The sequence below is a fragment of the Aegilops tauschii genome, chromosome 2 (assembly GCF_002575655.3).
Source record: "Aegilops tauschii subsp. strangulata cultivar AL8/78 chromosome 2, Aet v6.0, whole genome shotgun sequence".
In the NCBI taxonomy this organism is placed as follows: Eukaryota; Viridiplantae; Streptophyta; class Magnoliopsida; order Poales; family Poaceae; genus Aegilops; species Aegilops tauschii.
In genome coordinates this window covers 479,739,248-479,754,648 of record NC_053036.3, presented here as the reverse complement: position 1 = coordinate 479,754,648, position 15,401 = coordinate 479,739,248, and positions in this window count along the sequence as shown.

Sequence of the window (15,401 nt, the reverse complement as noted above, 5' to 3'; positions counted from 1 at the left end):
TTACCCGCAGCAAGGTTATCAAGTTTTGCAAAGTTCAGTGGAGTCACCACACAGAGGATGAAGCCACCTGGGAGCGAGAGGAAGATCTACGGAAAAACCACTCCCACCTGTTTTCTAGCCAACCCGAATCTCGAGGGCGAGATTCATCTTAAGGGGGGTAGGTTTGTAACATCCCAAATTTCCAATTTGGAATGTTATACATAGATCATCATTGCATATCATGTTTTGTTGCATTTTGACAAATCCTCGATAAATCCTAAGCAACTCAAGGACCCTCGGAGAGAGTTGGGGATTTTCTCGAATTTTTAAATTTGATTTTTCAAACGAGGATTGGGGTTTTAATTATTTTTCTCTCCTGAAAAATATTTCATGTTAAAATAAACGAGAGGAGAAAATATGACTACTCCAAAACATTTGAAATACTGGAGGAAAAATGTTAAAATCATTATTTGGAATTTATTTGGATTTTATTTGCAATTTTCATTGCATTAAAAAAATATGCATGTTTTCAAAATATTTATTTTGATTTCTAAAAATGTTCACCCTATTCTAGATTTTCTAACTAGACGGGGAAAATTTATTTCATATTTTTATGATGTTTATTTATTTTTCTACGCAATATTTTCCGCGGAATTTATTTAAAAAAAAACTGCGCGACGCCCGACCAGGCCGAAGCCCAGCCGAGCGCCGGCCCGCCCGCGCTCTCCTCTTCCCGCACGACGCCGAGCCGCCACCGGAATCCGCCGCCCGCACGCCGCCCCGGCCGCCCCCTTCCCTAAGCACCGGAACCCCCCCTCATTAAATACCGCGCCCCCCTCTCTTTCCTCACCGCCGCCGCCGCCGGAACCCCTCATCGCCGCCGCCCGCATCTCGCCCTCCGCCGCCGCCGGTTGCCTTGCCCGCCGCCGCCGCCGGGAGCCCCGGAGCCGCCGCCCCTCGTCACCGCACCCCTCCCTGAGCCCCGCCACCAAGCCCCGCGCCCGCCGGAGCCCCTCCCCGGAGCCCGCCCGTCGAGGTACTGCCGCCGGCCGTTTTCCGTCGTTGCCGGTTTTCTGTAAAAAAAACCCTTTTGTTTAAAAAAACCCTAGATCGGTTTTTTTCGGTTTCACTATTTTGCGAGCGTTCACCGAACCGTTCGTTTTAACGAACGCGTTCGTCCGTTTTTCTCTGTTAACGAACGTCCGTTCTTTAACCGTTCATCCGTTTTTCTTTTTCGTCGGATTTTCTCGTTATTTTCTCAGATTCGATTTCTGATCGAATTTTCGAATCTGTTTAACTTCTCGCTCGTTTATCGGAATCAGGCGATTCAAGCGCCTAGAGTTTCGTCTCGAAATTCTCTTTCCGATTAATCTACTCAAACAAGTTTTTTCTAAAGTAAAATTTGACCTAGATCCAGACTAGCAAACGAAGTTTCTTTCTTTCGCCGTTTGACTTTCGTTGCTTCTTTCGAGTTGATTCTTTTTGCAAACCGGAGTTCTTAAGTTGAACTTTCTGGTTGGATCTTTCATACGAGTTTTACATGTGCATTAGATGAGTACTGATTGTATGCTTGTTTGTTTGCGATAGAGTACCCGGAGTGTGCCGCTTATTATTTCGACTCGCTAGGTTTTGCGGATCATCAGCAAGGCAAGTAACACTTTGATCATGCCCCGTTCATACCCAGTTTTATTTGCATTAGATCTATTTCCTCAAACACTTGCATGATTAGGATCTAATAAAATTGTGGGTATTTGGGAAGTAGTTGATGTAGTACCTATTACCTGTTTCTATTCAAACCCTTGGGAGTTACTTCTACGTTGCTTTTATTATTGCCATGCTATGCTCGTAGACGTGGATTGGGTTTGAGTGATATTCATGACAGATGTGAGTTGTTTATTAATGGTTCAACTTAAGGTGGCAACTAAAACTCACATCTGGGTGGATTGAGGCACCTGGAGAACCCAGTGTTGTCTGTATGTATAAGGTCCGCCACCCAGGCTCAAAGGGATCATAAGATTATTCATGCTAGAAACTTCCGTGTGCAGCCACAAGCTATTATGGGCTCTAGCATAGCTGAGTAAGTTACAGGATCTCTTGAAGAGGTGGACTAGCAGATGTAGGGGAAAGTAGGTGTACCGGTCCATCCATAGTAGAGAGTGATTGTTTCTGAAAGACTGTGTCTCGGTCATCCGTTTCTCAAACATCATGCAGTGCGAGAATCAAGCGGAGGCGATCGAGTCTTGTGGGGAAAAGTGCACAAACCTCTGCAGAGTGTACAAACTGATCATGATTAGCCGTGTCCCCGGTTATGGACAACTTGAGTATCTAGTACCTGGATTATCATTTGAATCTCATCACCGTGATACTTATAATTAATTTTGTTGGGTTAATGATGATACTTAATTGGGATTGAGTTGGAGGTACCTTCTCAATGTTTCAACCACCATGATAGTTAAACAAAAACTTATTCCTTTGCAGTAGGATAAAATTGGCTTTTCGCAAAACTGTAACCATAGAGCTTTCCACCAGCCATAAATGCATATAGTATAGCATTATCATTGTTCATTGTTCTCTATGTGTTACTTTGCCAGCATATTCTATGTGCTGACCCATTTTCGGGCTGCAACGTTTCATGTTGCAGACTTTTCAGATGACGAGTAAGGTGCCTTAGGTCGTGGTCTTATACTCAGTGATGCCGCTGGAGTTGATGGACTCACTTATCTTCCAAGTCTTCCGCTGTTATCGTTATTAGATGGCCTTAAGCCATGTTTATCATACTTAATCTCTTCGGAGATATTCGATGTAATAAGTGTGTGATTGCTACTCTGTTATAAATCCTCCATTTGTACTGTGCGTGTCAGCATTACTGATCCAGGGATGAGACTGGTGCACAGCAGCACATGCCATTTGAGGTCTGGTCGCTACAAAGTTGGTATCAGAGCACACGCTGACTATAGGACACGACCACTAAGCTTAAGCCCTAGAAAGCTTCTCTCTTCTATTTTCTGACCCCTCTCCACTTTCTACTCTTTTAGGAATGGCGAATGCAAGGAGCAAGTTCATGCAACCAGATGAAGACACGCCGTTTGGACGACACTTGAAGGAAGTCACCAAGTACTTGAACATAGGAATACCAAGCGTCACCGGAACCTACAACGCCACATTACCTGAAGAGGAGAGCTGGAAGATTCAAGTTATCATTCCAGGAAGGATGTTTAGTGTCATGAGATTGGTTTTCGAAGCACCAACTTGGAGTTTAGGGAAGAGCATGGCCGCACATATCGCCATGGGACGCATTGGAGAAGTCTATCACCAGGAGCTTAAGGATACAATCTACCAAATTTGTGGACGTCGAGACGCGCAATGGGAGATGATCAAGACCAAGAAGGATGGATCAATTGCAGCTTTCATCCAGGAGCAGAACCAACATATTCGACGCCAGGAGAATCAGATGTGCACGGACAAGGAAGAACTAAAGAAGGCATTCACAAAGATCAAGGAACTCCAAGAAGAACTCAAGGCTACACGCGAAGATTACTTGGAGGAAATCAACGCACTAGTCGAGATGACACTGGTGCACAGCAGCACAGGCCATTTGAGGTCTGGTCGCTACACCAGCGATCCATTTATGGACTGGTGCAAGCCTATCGGAGTTGGAATAAACGCTTTGATAGTGTGATCAAAGCATTTGGTTTTGTACAGAGTTTTGGAGAAGCCTGTATTTACAAGAAAGTGAGTGGGAGCTCTATAGCATTTCTGATATTATATGTGGATGACATATTGCTGATTGGAAATGATATAGAATTTCTGGATAGCATAAAGGGATACTTGAATAAGAGTTTTTCAATGAAAGACCTCGGTGAAGCTGCGTATATATTGGGCATCAACATCTATAGAGATAGATCAAGACGCTTAATTGGACTTTCACAAAGCACATACCTTGACAAAGTTTTGAAGAAGTGCAATATGGATCAAGCAAAGAAAGGGTTCTTGCCTGTGTTACAAGGTGGGAAGTTGAGTAAGACTCAATGCCCGACCACTGCAGAAGATAGAGAGAAGATGAAAGATGTTCCCTATGCTTCAGCCATAGGCTCTATCATGTATGCAATGTTGTGTACCAGACCTGATGTGTGCCTTGCTATTAGTCTAGCAGGGAGGTACCAAAGTAATCCAGGAGTGGATCACTGGACAGCGGTCAAGAACATCCTGAAATACCTGAAAAGGACTAAGGATATGTTTCTCGTATATGGAGGTGACAAAGAGCTCATCGTAAATGGTTACGTTGATGCAAGCTTTGACACTGATCTGGACCATTCTAAATCGCAAACCGGACACGTGTCTACATTGAACGGTGGAGCTGTCAGTTGGTGCAGTTCTAAACAAAGCGTCGTGGCGGGATCTACATGTGAAGCGGAGTACATAGCTGCTTCGGAAGCAGCAAATGAAGGAGTCTGGATGAAGGAGTTCATATCCGATCTAGGTGTCATACCTAGTGCATCGGGTCCAATGAAAATCTTTTGTGACAATACTGGTGCAATTGCCTTGGCAAAGGAATCCAGATTTCGCAAGAGAACCAAGCACATCAAGACATGCTTCAATTCCATCCGGGATTTAGTCCAGGTGGGAGACATAGAAATTTGCAAGATACATATGGATCTGAATGTTGCAGACCCATTGACTAAGCCTCTTCCACGAGCAAAACATGATCAGCACCAAGGCTCCATGGGTGTAAGAATCATTACTGTGTAATCTAGATTATTGACTCTAGTGCAAGTGGGAGACTGAAGGAAATATGCCCTAGAGGCAATAATAAGGTTATTATTTATTTCCTTATATCATGATAAATGTTTATTATTCATGCTAGAATTGTATTAACCAGAAACATGATACATGTGTGAATACATAGACAAACAGAGTGTCACTAGTATGCCTCTACTTGACTAGGTCATTGATCAAACATGGTTATGTTTCCTAGCCATTGACATGAGTTGTCATTTGATTAACGGGATCACATCATTAAGAGAATGATGTGATTGACTTGACCCATTCCGTTAGCTTAGCACTCGATCGTTTAGTATGTTGCTATTGCTTTCTCCATGACTTATACATGTTCCTATGACTATGAGATTATGCAACTCCTGTTTACCGGAGGAACACTTTGTGTGCTACCAAACGTCACAACGTAACTAGGTGATTATAAAGGTGCTCTACAGGTGTCTCCAAAGGTACTTGTTGGGTTGGCGTATTTCAAGATTAGGATTTGTCACTACGATTGTCGGAGAGGTATCTTTGGGCCCTCTCGGTAATGCACATCACTTAAGCCTTGCAAGCATTGCAACTAATGAGTTTGTTGCAAGATGATGTATTACGAAACGAGTAAAGAGACTTGCCGGTAACGAGATTAAACTAGGTATTAAGACACCAACGATCGAATCTTGCGCAAGTAACATACCGATGACAAAGGGAACAACGTATGTTGTTATGCGGTTTGACCGATAAAGATCTTCGTAGAATATGTGGGAGCCAATATGGGCATGCAGGTCCCGCTATTGGTTATTGACCGTAGACGTGTCTCGGTCATGTCTACATAGTTCTCGAACCCGTAGGGTCCGCACGCTTAACGTTACGATGACAGTTTTATTATGAGTTTATGAGTTTTGATGTACCGAAGGAGTTCGGAGTCCCGGATGAGATCAGGGACATCACGAGGGGTCTCGAAATGGTCGAGACATAAAGATCGATATATTGGACGACTATATTCGGACATCGGAAAGGTTCCGAGTGATTCGGGTATTTTTCGGAGTACCGGAGAGTTACGGGAATTCGTATTGGGCCTTAATGGGCCATACGGGAAAGGAGAGAAAGGCCCCAAAGGGTGGCCGCACCCCTCCCCATGGACTATTCCGAATTGGACTAGGGAGGGGGGCGCCCCCTTCCTTCCTTCTCCTTCTCCCTTCCCTTCTCCTACTCCAACAAGGAAAGGAGGAGTCCTACTCCCGGTGGGAGTAGGACTCCCCCCCTTGGCGCGCCCTCCTCCTAGGCCGGCCGCCTCCCCCTTGCTCCTTTATATACGGGGGCAGGGGGCACCCCATAGACACAACAATTGATCTATTGATCTCTTAGCCGTGTGCGGTGCCCCCCTCCACCATATTACACCTCGATAATATCGTAGCGGTGCTTGGGCGAAGCCCTGCGTCGGTAGAACATCATCATCGTCACCACGCCGTCCTGCTGACGAAACTCTCCCTCAACACTCGGCTGGATCGGAGTTCGAGGGACGTCATTGAGCTGAACGTGTGCTGAACTCGGAGGTGCCGTGCGTTCGGTACTTGATCGGTCGGATCGTGAAGACGTACGACTACATCAATCGCGTTGTGTTAACGCTTCCGCTTTCGGTCTACGAGGGTACGTGGACAACACTCTCCCCTCTCGTTGCTATGCATCACCAAAATCTTGCATGTGCGTAGGAAATTTTTGAAATTACTATGTTCCCCAACAATAGTGGTACTGGGGGAGGCGAGCGAGGCGAGGGTATGCGGGGGCAGAGTGAGATAATGAAGAGTGACCTCAGGATCTCCGGCGAGACAGAGATGGAGATGGAGTGGTGCTAGGGGAGAGGGAGACGAGGCGAGGCATGCTATACAGCGGCGGTGACAGTGACTGCACAGTGCATAAGGTGAGGCTGACTTTGGTAACCCGGACACGCCGCCTGGACTGGTGTCACCACGGGCGCAGGGTCTTGTCACTTCACTGTGAGGACCGGATGAATAATAGTATTTTGACCATCAAGTGTACCACAGTTGTACTACTACTACTAGTAGGAGTAGTAGGAACATGAGTACACACCCGTGCTAGCATGCCTCTGGGTTCACTTCATCCTCCAGCTATCATCCATATTGCGAGCAGAACCAAATTCTCGTGCATGCGGAAGCGCGAAGAAGGACTTTTCTTTTTTGAGGATAATCGCATATTCCTTAACCATAGTAGGAACATGAGTAGTACTCCCTCCGATCCTCTTTTGTCTGCGCATAACTTTTTTCAGTATTTCTCTAATTAGTCTGCGTATATACCCTTTTGCATGCGCCCATTTCCCTCCATGCCCCGCATTCAGAGCATTAATTAGCGTACGCATGAGCAGCTGCAGCCAGACTCCAGCCAATAAATTGTAGCATGCAAGTGGGCCACTCTATACGCGTGGGAGAGAGAAAAGACAACCGAAGAGCCCGTCGAATCCATTGCATGCAGCAGTCAAACCACCGCACCTCTCCTCATGCATGTGCATAACTTCTCCCATTTACTTCTCCATCGGGAACCGATTTTCCTCGGCTTTTTCACTACTCCTTGATCTTCATTTGCATCAAAACCACACTGCATTCACATTGTTTTAACCTCTTCACATCCTCCTGGAGTAATTCCGAAGCCCCTATAAATAATCATCTTCTTCAGTTAGACTAGCCATCTAATCCTAATTCTCCAAACCATAGCCCTTCGGTCCAGTGGTTCCAAATGGCGAAAGAGATTGAGATGCAGGTTTTTAGCGTCCAACATGTCCTCGTTGAAGGCTCGTTGAGCATAGTTGCCACAGTCACCGACCACCTAAGGGTTGTTCGGAAGTGGGTCAACAATGTATCCAACTCCCTCCAAAAGGTGGAGATGAATGTCATCGGTCTCGACGCAGAGTACACGGAGCGTGCCACTGGGAAGATCCAACGCGCCGCTGTCCTTCAGCTGTGCCTCGAAGATGATGTTTTGGTGTACCACATCATACACGCGCCCTCCATACTAGGTGAGCTTCACGATTTCTTGTCTCGGGAGGACATATACTTCTGTGGGGAAGCCATCGCAGGGGACAAACAGAAGTTGGAGCCGTACAACCTTGATTTGAAAAGCATCGCTGACCTACAAACCATAATAAAAATTCCTGTAGAAGATTGTGATAAACCGACACCATCCCTATTCGACGTAGCAAATTTTGTGCTAGGAACAAATCTTCAGAAGGGTGATGAGATGCTGGCATTAAGGTCGTTTGGATGGGAGAATTATCCCTTGATGTACGAGCGGATAAAATATGCTGCCCTCGATGCCCGTGTGAGTTTCGAGATAGCTGCAAGGTCCAGAGAGCTTGTTGCGAAGCCGTCTCCCATAGAAAATGAGAAGAATAAGAAGAAGAAGAAGAAGAAGAAGAAGAAGATGTTGCACCAGTAGCAGGGCATTATGGATGGATCAACTATTTCCTCTCTTGTAAAAAAATATTCTATGTATATTGATATAGATGGACTATTTCGATGGTGTGCATGTCTTTGGAACAAGTAGTAGCATGGGTCCGCTTGACTATAAGGAACTATTTATCCGCCTAGCTTTCTCTACTACTCCTTCCAATGATCGGTATGCAATGCATGTGTCCGTAGACATGACAACTTGTCCATGGAAGTTCAACTACAGCGACCATTACGTTTCATCCACTGCCACTCGCGATTCCCACGACGCAGCTCCAACCCACGCCACCACGTCCCCCGACGTGCGCCTCACCCCTCTCGGCCGCACCGCCCCTCTGCCTTTGTGTGCATGACATGTGGGCCACCTTAAATGCAGCGAGCATCAAGTTTCTACCACAGCCACACGCGATTCCCACGACGCCGCACGAACCCATGACACCACACGTCCCGCACCATCGAATTTTCATCCAGCGGCTGTGACACATTTCGTCCCGGGCATCAATCCTCAGCTGGAGTACTTCTGTACTACAGGTAGTACCCGCCTGTGTGGCCATCTACGCCTCATAATGCCCCGACGCCCAGCTGTGGCACCCTCGCCACGACCACGCCACCACCGGCCGGTTCATCTCGAACAGGTGAGTCGTGAACCACACCACCACCATGAGAATGACATGTGGGCCAACCGCATTTAAGGTCTGCATGTAATTGACTCATAGGCCGGGCACTAAGCCACTGAATTTCGGTCCCGTGGGCCCATAGAGGGAAATGTAACTCCTGCAGCAGGCCTTGTGGTGCTCCCGCAGAACGAGCTCATGCCAAACCCGGAATTTGTTTCTTACTACTACCAACTACTAGTAAGGTACACATGCATTGCACGCATGAGATTCTGGTGGTTTGTGCATTATGCTTCTACATGTGGAGTCTTCTAGCTTCTACATGTGGCAAAATCTGGTGGAATGTAGATGATATCCATCGGCCAGTAGTGCTCGGATTTGCCATCTTTGTACCGTCGGATTGGCTACATCCAACGACCAACTTTCAAAGTTATGGTTTGGTTTGCAGCCTAAGGTTGCCATGCCTAAGCTTAGGCGTGCCGGCATGTGTTTGGTTCATTGCTACACTTGTGGCTTGCCACACTTTTCTAGCTACATGGTCCACATGTCATAGACTCAACTTCTTGCCAAATCTTGCCACACTTGTGGTGGCCATTTTGTTAGCCACATTTTTTGTGGCAGACACACTTGGCCTAAGCTTAGTTGTGGCAAAGTTAGTCATGAATGAAGTTCAACCATGGAGTCTTCTAGATTCTACATGTGGCAGAATCTGGTGGAATGTAGATGATATCCAACGGCCAGTAGTGCTCGGATTTGCCATCTTTGTACCGTCGGATTGGCTTCATCCAACGACCAACTTTCAAAGTTATGGTTTGGTTTGCAGCCTATGGTTTCCACGCCTAAGCTTAGGCATGCCACAAGTGTGTTTGGTTGCGTTCTCGTCTCAGCATAGTTGTTCCCTCTTCATGCATGCTCAACTCAACACCCCTCTTCATGTATGCTCTCTTCATGCATGCTTCTAGTGTATTTGTGCTAATCTAGTGTGGACTCATGCACCCTCCATACACTCTACCAAACACCCAAAAATGGGTCGAGAAGGGAACTCTTGGGATCATGCACCCTTCATACACCCTACCAAACACACCAGGCATGTGTTTGGTTCATTGCTAAACTTGTGGCTTGCCACACTTTTCTAGCTACATGGTCCACATGTCATAGACTCAACTTCTTGCCAAATCTTGCCACACTTGTGGTGGCCATTTTGTTAGCCACATTTTTTGTTTCAGACACACTTTGCCTAAGCTTAGTTGTGGCAAAGTTAGTCATGAATGAAGTTCAACCATGGAGTGTTCTAGATTCTACATGTGGCAGAATCTGGTGGAATGTAGATGATATCCAACGGCCAGTAGTGCTCGGATTTGCCATCTTTGTACCGTCGGATTGGCTTCATCCAATGACCAACTTTCAAAGTTATTCACACACTATATAGGGGGTATAGATATAGATGTGCCGGCCCGTTGCAATGGATCCAAAGTATATCCGTTTAGTGGAGTGCACTCTAAACACATTATCTATTTATTTTTCTCTAACCTTTCGTAGCCATGCAACCAAGCCACATAAGCTTCATGGGTGCCCCCCCCCCACATCATATTATTCATACTACGTTGACAGAAAAAAAGATAAATCACACAAAACAAGATCTTCCCGTTTTTTGTTCCTACGATGATGTGTCGTGCACGTACCTACTAGTTGTATAGTGGTAGTACTAGTTGTATAGTACAAACTTGGTACTAGTAGGAGTAGAGTAGTACGGAATGCTCCTACTCTATCAACGAGCCCCATCTAACACCAAATTTATTGGCTTCGTTGCTACAGCTAGATCTTCCCCTCGTTTCTGTTTTCCAACCCGGCGGCGGGCGGGCTGCGGTTTGCCAATAGTCGGTTTGCTCAACGGCGGTCCCACATGAAAGTGAAAATGCTAGGCAACACGCCTTCCCTAAGCTATGTGTCGTGCCGGACGGGCCGTGGAGTACTCCCGATTCCCGGGCATGTGTGGGGGGAGTGCGACGCGAATGCTGCAGGCCCTTTCCTTTTACTAGCAATGTGCCCGTGCGTTGCGACGGATCCAAAGTAGTAGAATAGTAGTACTTGTTCACAAACTTGAAAGAAATCACTCTTGTTTTGATATACTCCTAATATATTACTCCCTCCGTTCCTAAATATTTGACTTTTTAGAGATTTCAAATGGACTAACACATACGGATTATATAGACATATTTTGAAGTGTAGATTCACTCATTTTGCTCCGTATGTAGTCACTTATTGAAATCTCTAGAAAGACAAATATTTAGGAACGGAGGGAGTACTTTTCACTCAAAATATATTTCTCAGGTTGTTTTGATGAGGTGAGGGAGGGATGTGGTTGCTTTCAAGTTAATAAGGGGTTTTCTGCAAATTGGAGCAGAGAAGTGGGCTATTGTTGCAAAAATGCCACAACTTAGCTCACAACCGTTAGATGCAGATCTAATGGTCAGAAACGACGGATGGCAGACACACCACCATCACCAACTGAGTCTTTTATAGGAGTGTATATTTCTTAGGCTGTTTTGATGAGGTGAGGGAGGGATGTGGTTGCTTTCAAGATAATAAGGGGTTTTCTCCAAATTGGGGCAGAGAAGTGGGCTATTGTTGCAAAAATGCCACAACTTACCTCACAGCCGTTAGATGCAGATCTAATGGTCAGAAATGACGGATGGAAGACACACCACCATCACCAACTGAGTCTTTTATAGGAGTAGGAGTAGATAAACATGTTTAAATTGTAACATTTTGGTTCTGCTCCTTGGCACGATCGATAGATAGAAATAACAATTCGAAATGCGAGGCGGGGCTATTTTCGCCAGATAAGCAGGGTACGTAGTAGCTAGGTTGGCGCATCATCAGTTTGGTCACACGCGGTCCGACATGTTCTAGTGTTTCTAGCAAGATGCCCGCACGTTGCACGAAGTTGATGGAAAATATAAGCACAACTTATAAATTGACAGATGGAGTACTAGTTACAGTGATGCATATAATTAAGCAAAGGGATCGCACATGTCGTTATTGACTGGAACGAGAATGCAACAGCACAATAAGAATTAAGGCCACGATGATGATGCGATCGCAGTGGTGGTTACAGAAGGCAAGAAGAAAGATGCATCCATCAACATACGACCTCCTCGTCCTCAACTTAGTGTGCCGGGCCACCGACCGGCGGCTAAGGAGCGGCGGCTTTTGTGGCGAGGTCGAGGTGCTTCTCAGCAAAGGCATCCACGGCTTCCAGCCGGTTGAGGAATGCCAATGTTGTAGCGTCCTCACTGGCCTTGTAGATACCTATGTACACGATTTGCTCGTACACATGGATGTGTAGGTCGACGAATTCTTGCAGGGCGCCTCGCGGTGAGCGCGACCTCCAGGTGGACATTCTTTGTGGCGTCGGCGGGCAGTCACAGGGCCACCAGTGCTTGAAAGAGGTTCCGGCCATGGAGGCCGATTAGGGTGGCAGGCAATGAGGAGCCCGGGCGCGCGGGCTGGAGGAGTATGACGATGTCGTCCGCGAGCTTCTTGAGGACGGTGAACTTGTTGGTGGTGGCAACGATCATCTGGTCCAACTGAGAGTCGTAGTTGGCTTCGACGGCGGCCATCCACCAGCCGGTCTCCAACACCGTCTGGAGATGATCCTCGGTGCCATGCCGCAGGCCGACGTTGTGGACCATCTGGCACAGCCGCTGGCCGCTCGCGCGCATCGCCGCCATGGGTCTGGAGTGAGCTCTTTTGTGCTTAGTGTAGGTGCTTAGGCAAATGCTTAGGTGCGTACGATGTGGTAGATGCATTGGAATGGAGGGGCGCCTTTATATGTGGGCAAACTGCGTTGCATTCACATCGTGCAGCCTCTTTTCCCGGTCCTCCTCCCATTACTTCCCTCATGCATTAATTGAAGGAGGATGCATTGGCTGTTCAACATTTCGGGAACCGCTACTCCCTCGCTCGTCTGCATTAAAGCCGTATCGGGAACCGCGCCGCCCGCTATCAAATCGAATAGTACTGCGCCGCCCGCTGCACGCCCGGCTGAACACCACCTCCTCGCCTCCATCAAACCCCGCCGTTAAACCCGCATGCAAACCGAGAAACCTACTCCGGCCACACGTCTGTTCATGAGCGGGCCGGAATTAAACGCAACACCGGCCGAGCTCCTCCCGTCCGCCCTCAGTTTTAACGAGGCCAGACGCCGGCCAAGCTCCTACCGTCCACCCTTATTTTTACACGAGGCCAGACAGACAGCGGGCAAGAATCGCACCCCTCCGCCGCTCCCCATCTCCTCCTTCACCATTTTCTCCCCTCTTCCGATGGCTTCCGAGGAGCCGTTCTCCGGCATATTACCCGGCTGGGTGGCCCGCCGAGCCCTCCGGAAACGGGCGAGGCCGCTAGGTGCTTCACCAACCTCGCTTGGCCCGACAGAGCCAGTTGCCGCCCCAAGCAGGCGCATGGTTTAGCAACTCGCCGCTCCAGTTCAGCTCGATGAGGAGTGGCGAGTTGCTCCACGCCGGCACGGCGGCGAGCACACCGGTACGGGCGTCGTCGCTGCCGCGTCATACTGCACCTCCCGTGTCTGTGGGCGCGCCTCCCGTGCTTGCGGCAGCACCATGCAGGCAGAGACAGAAGCCGGGTGCGTGGACAGCGACGAGTCAGTGGCCAGCTTCTCCATGTCCACCGCCATCATCGAGTAGAAGTAGAACACAGGAGGCCACCGCCACTTGGGTCCCATGAAGGCCACCGCCGAGGCGACGACTGCGCATTCAGGTGGTTTCTTTGCTTCTTCGTCTCTTCCGAGGACCTTCGTCGACCCCGCAAAGTGTCTGCCGGACATGAGGCAGACAAAGGGATCCGCGAGCGGCCATTTAGATTGTGTACTCCGTCTCCAGCTGGCGGGAAAAAATTTGTTCTAAGAATGGATAAATTGTATGTATCTATAACTAAAATAAGTTTAGATACATCCATTTCTAGGACAAGTATTTCCGGACAGAGGGAGTATTAATTATACCAAGAGAGTCGGATTGGCGCCGCTTAGTTCATGTAAATGTAATGAAATCCATCAGGTTTATATGAAGATCCGGCTTTTTTATACGAGATCCTTCATGCTTATATGAAATCAATCCGTGTTTGCACGAATTTCATATGGTTGGTTAGAGTTGTGAAAATGTATGCCGCTGGCGTTTGATGTCGTCCTCTGTGGAAGGAAGCAGGAGGAAATTTGCCGGCTGTCGTTGGAGATGCTCTTATGCTGGAAATAATAGAGTGGCATCCAATCCATTTGAGTTAATTGCGTGTATGATTGTCCCTCTATAAAAAGTTAATTGCATGTACAGTGTACAGGTGACTTGCAGGGTGGCTACAGCTTCGTACAGAAAGTTAAAAAGAAACAAGTCCATCCTTAATCTTGTATTCTAAGTACTCTATGGGTTCCACTGTCAGTAAAGTAGCGAAAGAATTTTATATTAAATAAGTAATATATAATATAAAAATCTAAAGTTAAAGACAGAATTCGAACTCATGTCATCGCGTTGCGAGCATCTGGCGCTAACCAGTCCAGCACATTTTTGTTGTAGACCATGCTGGAGATATATCTCCATGCCTACTCTTATACTCCATCCGTTCCTAAATATTTGTCTTTTTTAGATTTCAAATGGACTACCACTGTGGCGCCCGGATAATCAAGCTACACTGAACCTCTTCTAATGATGCCACGTCACCTCGATTACTGTTGCTAATCTCGCGTTAGTTCGAAATCGATTCAAATCCAAATTCAAAATCAAGCAAACAATAAAGCTTTTCAAATATTAAAACTAAAATGTTCGGAGTGACCCAAATAATGCGTAGGTAATTATGGCAAAGAAACCACACTTTTATATAATGCTTTAATACTCTAAAGTGATTTAAACAGTAACAAAAACAATTAAGTAAATACCTTTTTCAATTAATAAAACTCTAAACTAATTTATTTCGGGGTAAAACTTTTATGACAGTGGGTGGTTCTGAAACATTATTTTAGGAGTTGTTATCATATTTTACTAAACTAAAATTAATGTGTATCTAAAACAAAACAGCAAATAAAAATAAGAAAAGAGAAAGACAAAACAAAATAAAAGTAGAAAGAAAAGTGAAGGAAATATGCCCTAGAGGCTATAATAAAGTTATTATTTATTTCCTTATATCGTGATAAATGTTTATTATTCATGCTAGAATTGTATTAACCGGAAACATGATACATGTGTGAATACATAGACAAACAGAGTGTCACTAGTATGCCTCTACTAGACTAGCTCGTTGATCAAAGATGGTTATGTTTCCTAGCCATAGACATGAGTTGTCATTTGATTAACGGGATCACATCATTAGGAGAATGATGTGATTGACTTGACCCATTCCGTTAGCTTAACACTCGATCGTTTAGTATGTTGCTATTGCTTTCTTCATGACTTATACATGTTCCTATGACTATGAGATTATGCAACTCCCGTTTACCGGAGGAACACTTTGTGTGCTACCAAACGTCACAACGTAACTGGGTGATTATAAAGGTGCTCTACAGGTGTCTCCGAAGGTACTTGTTGGG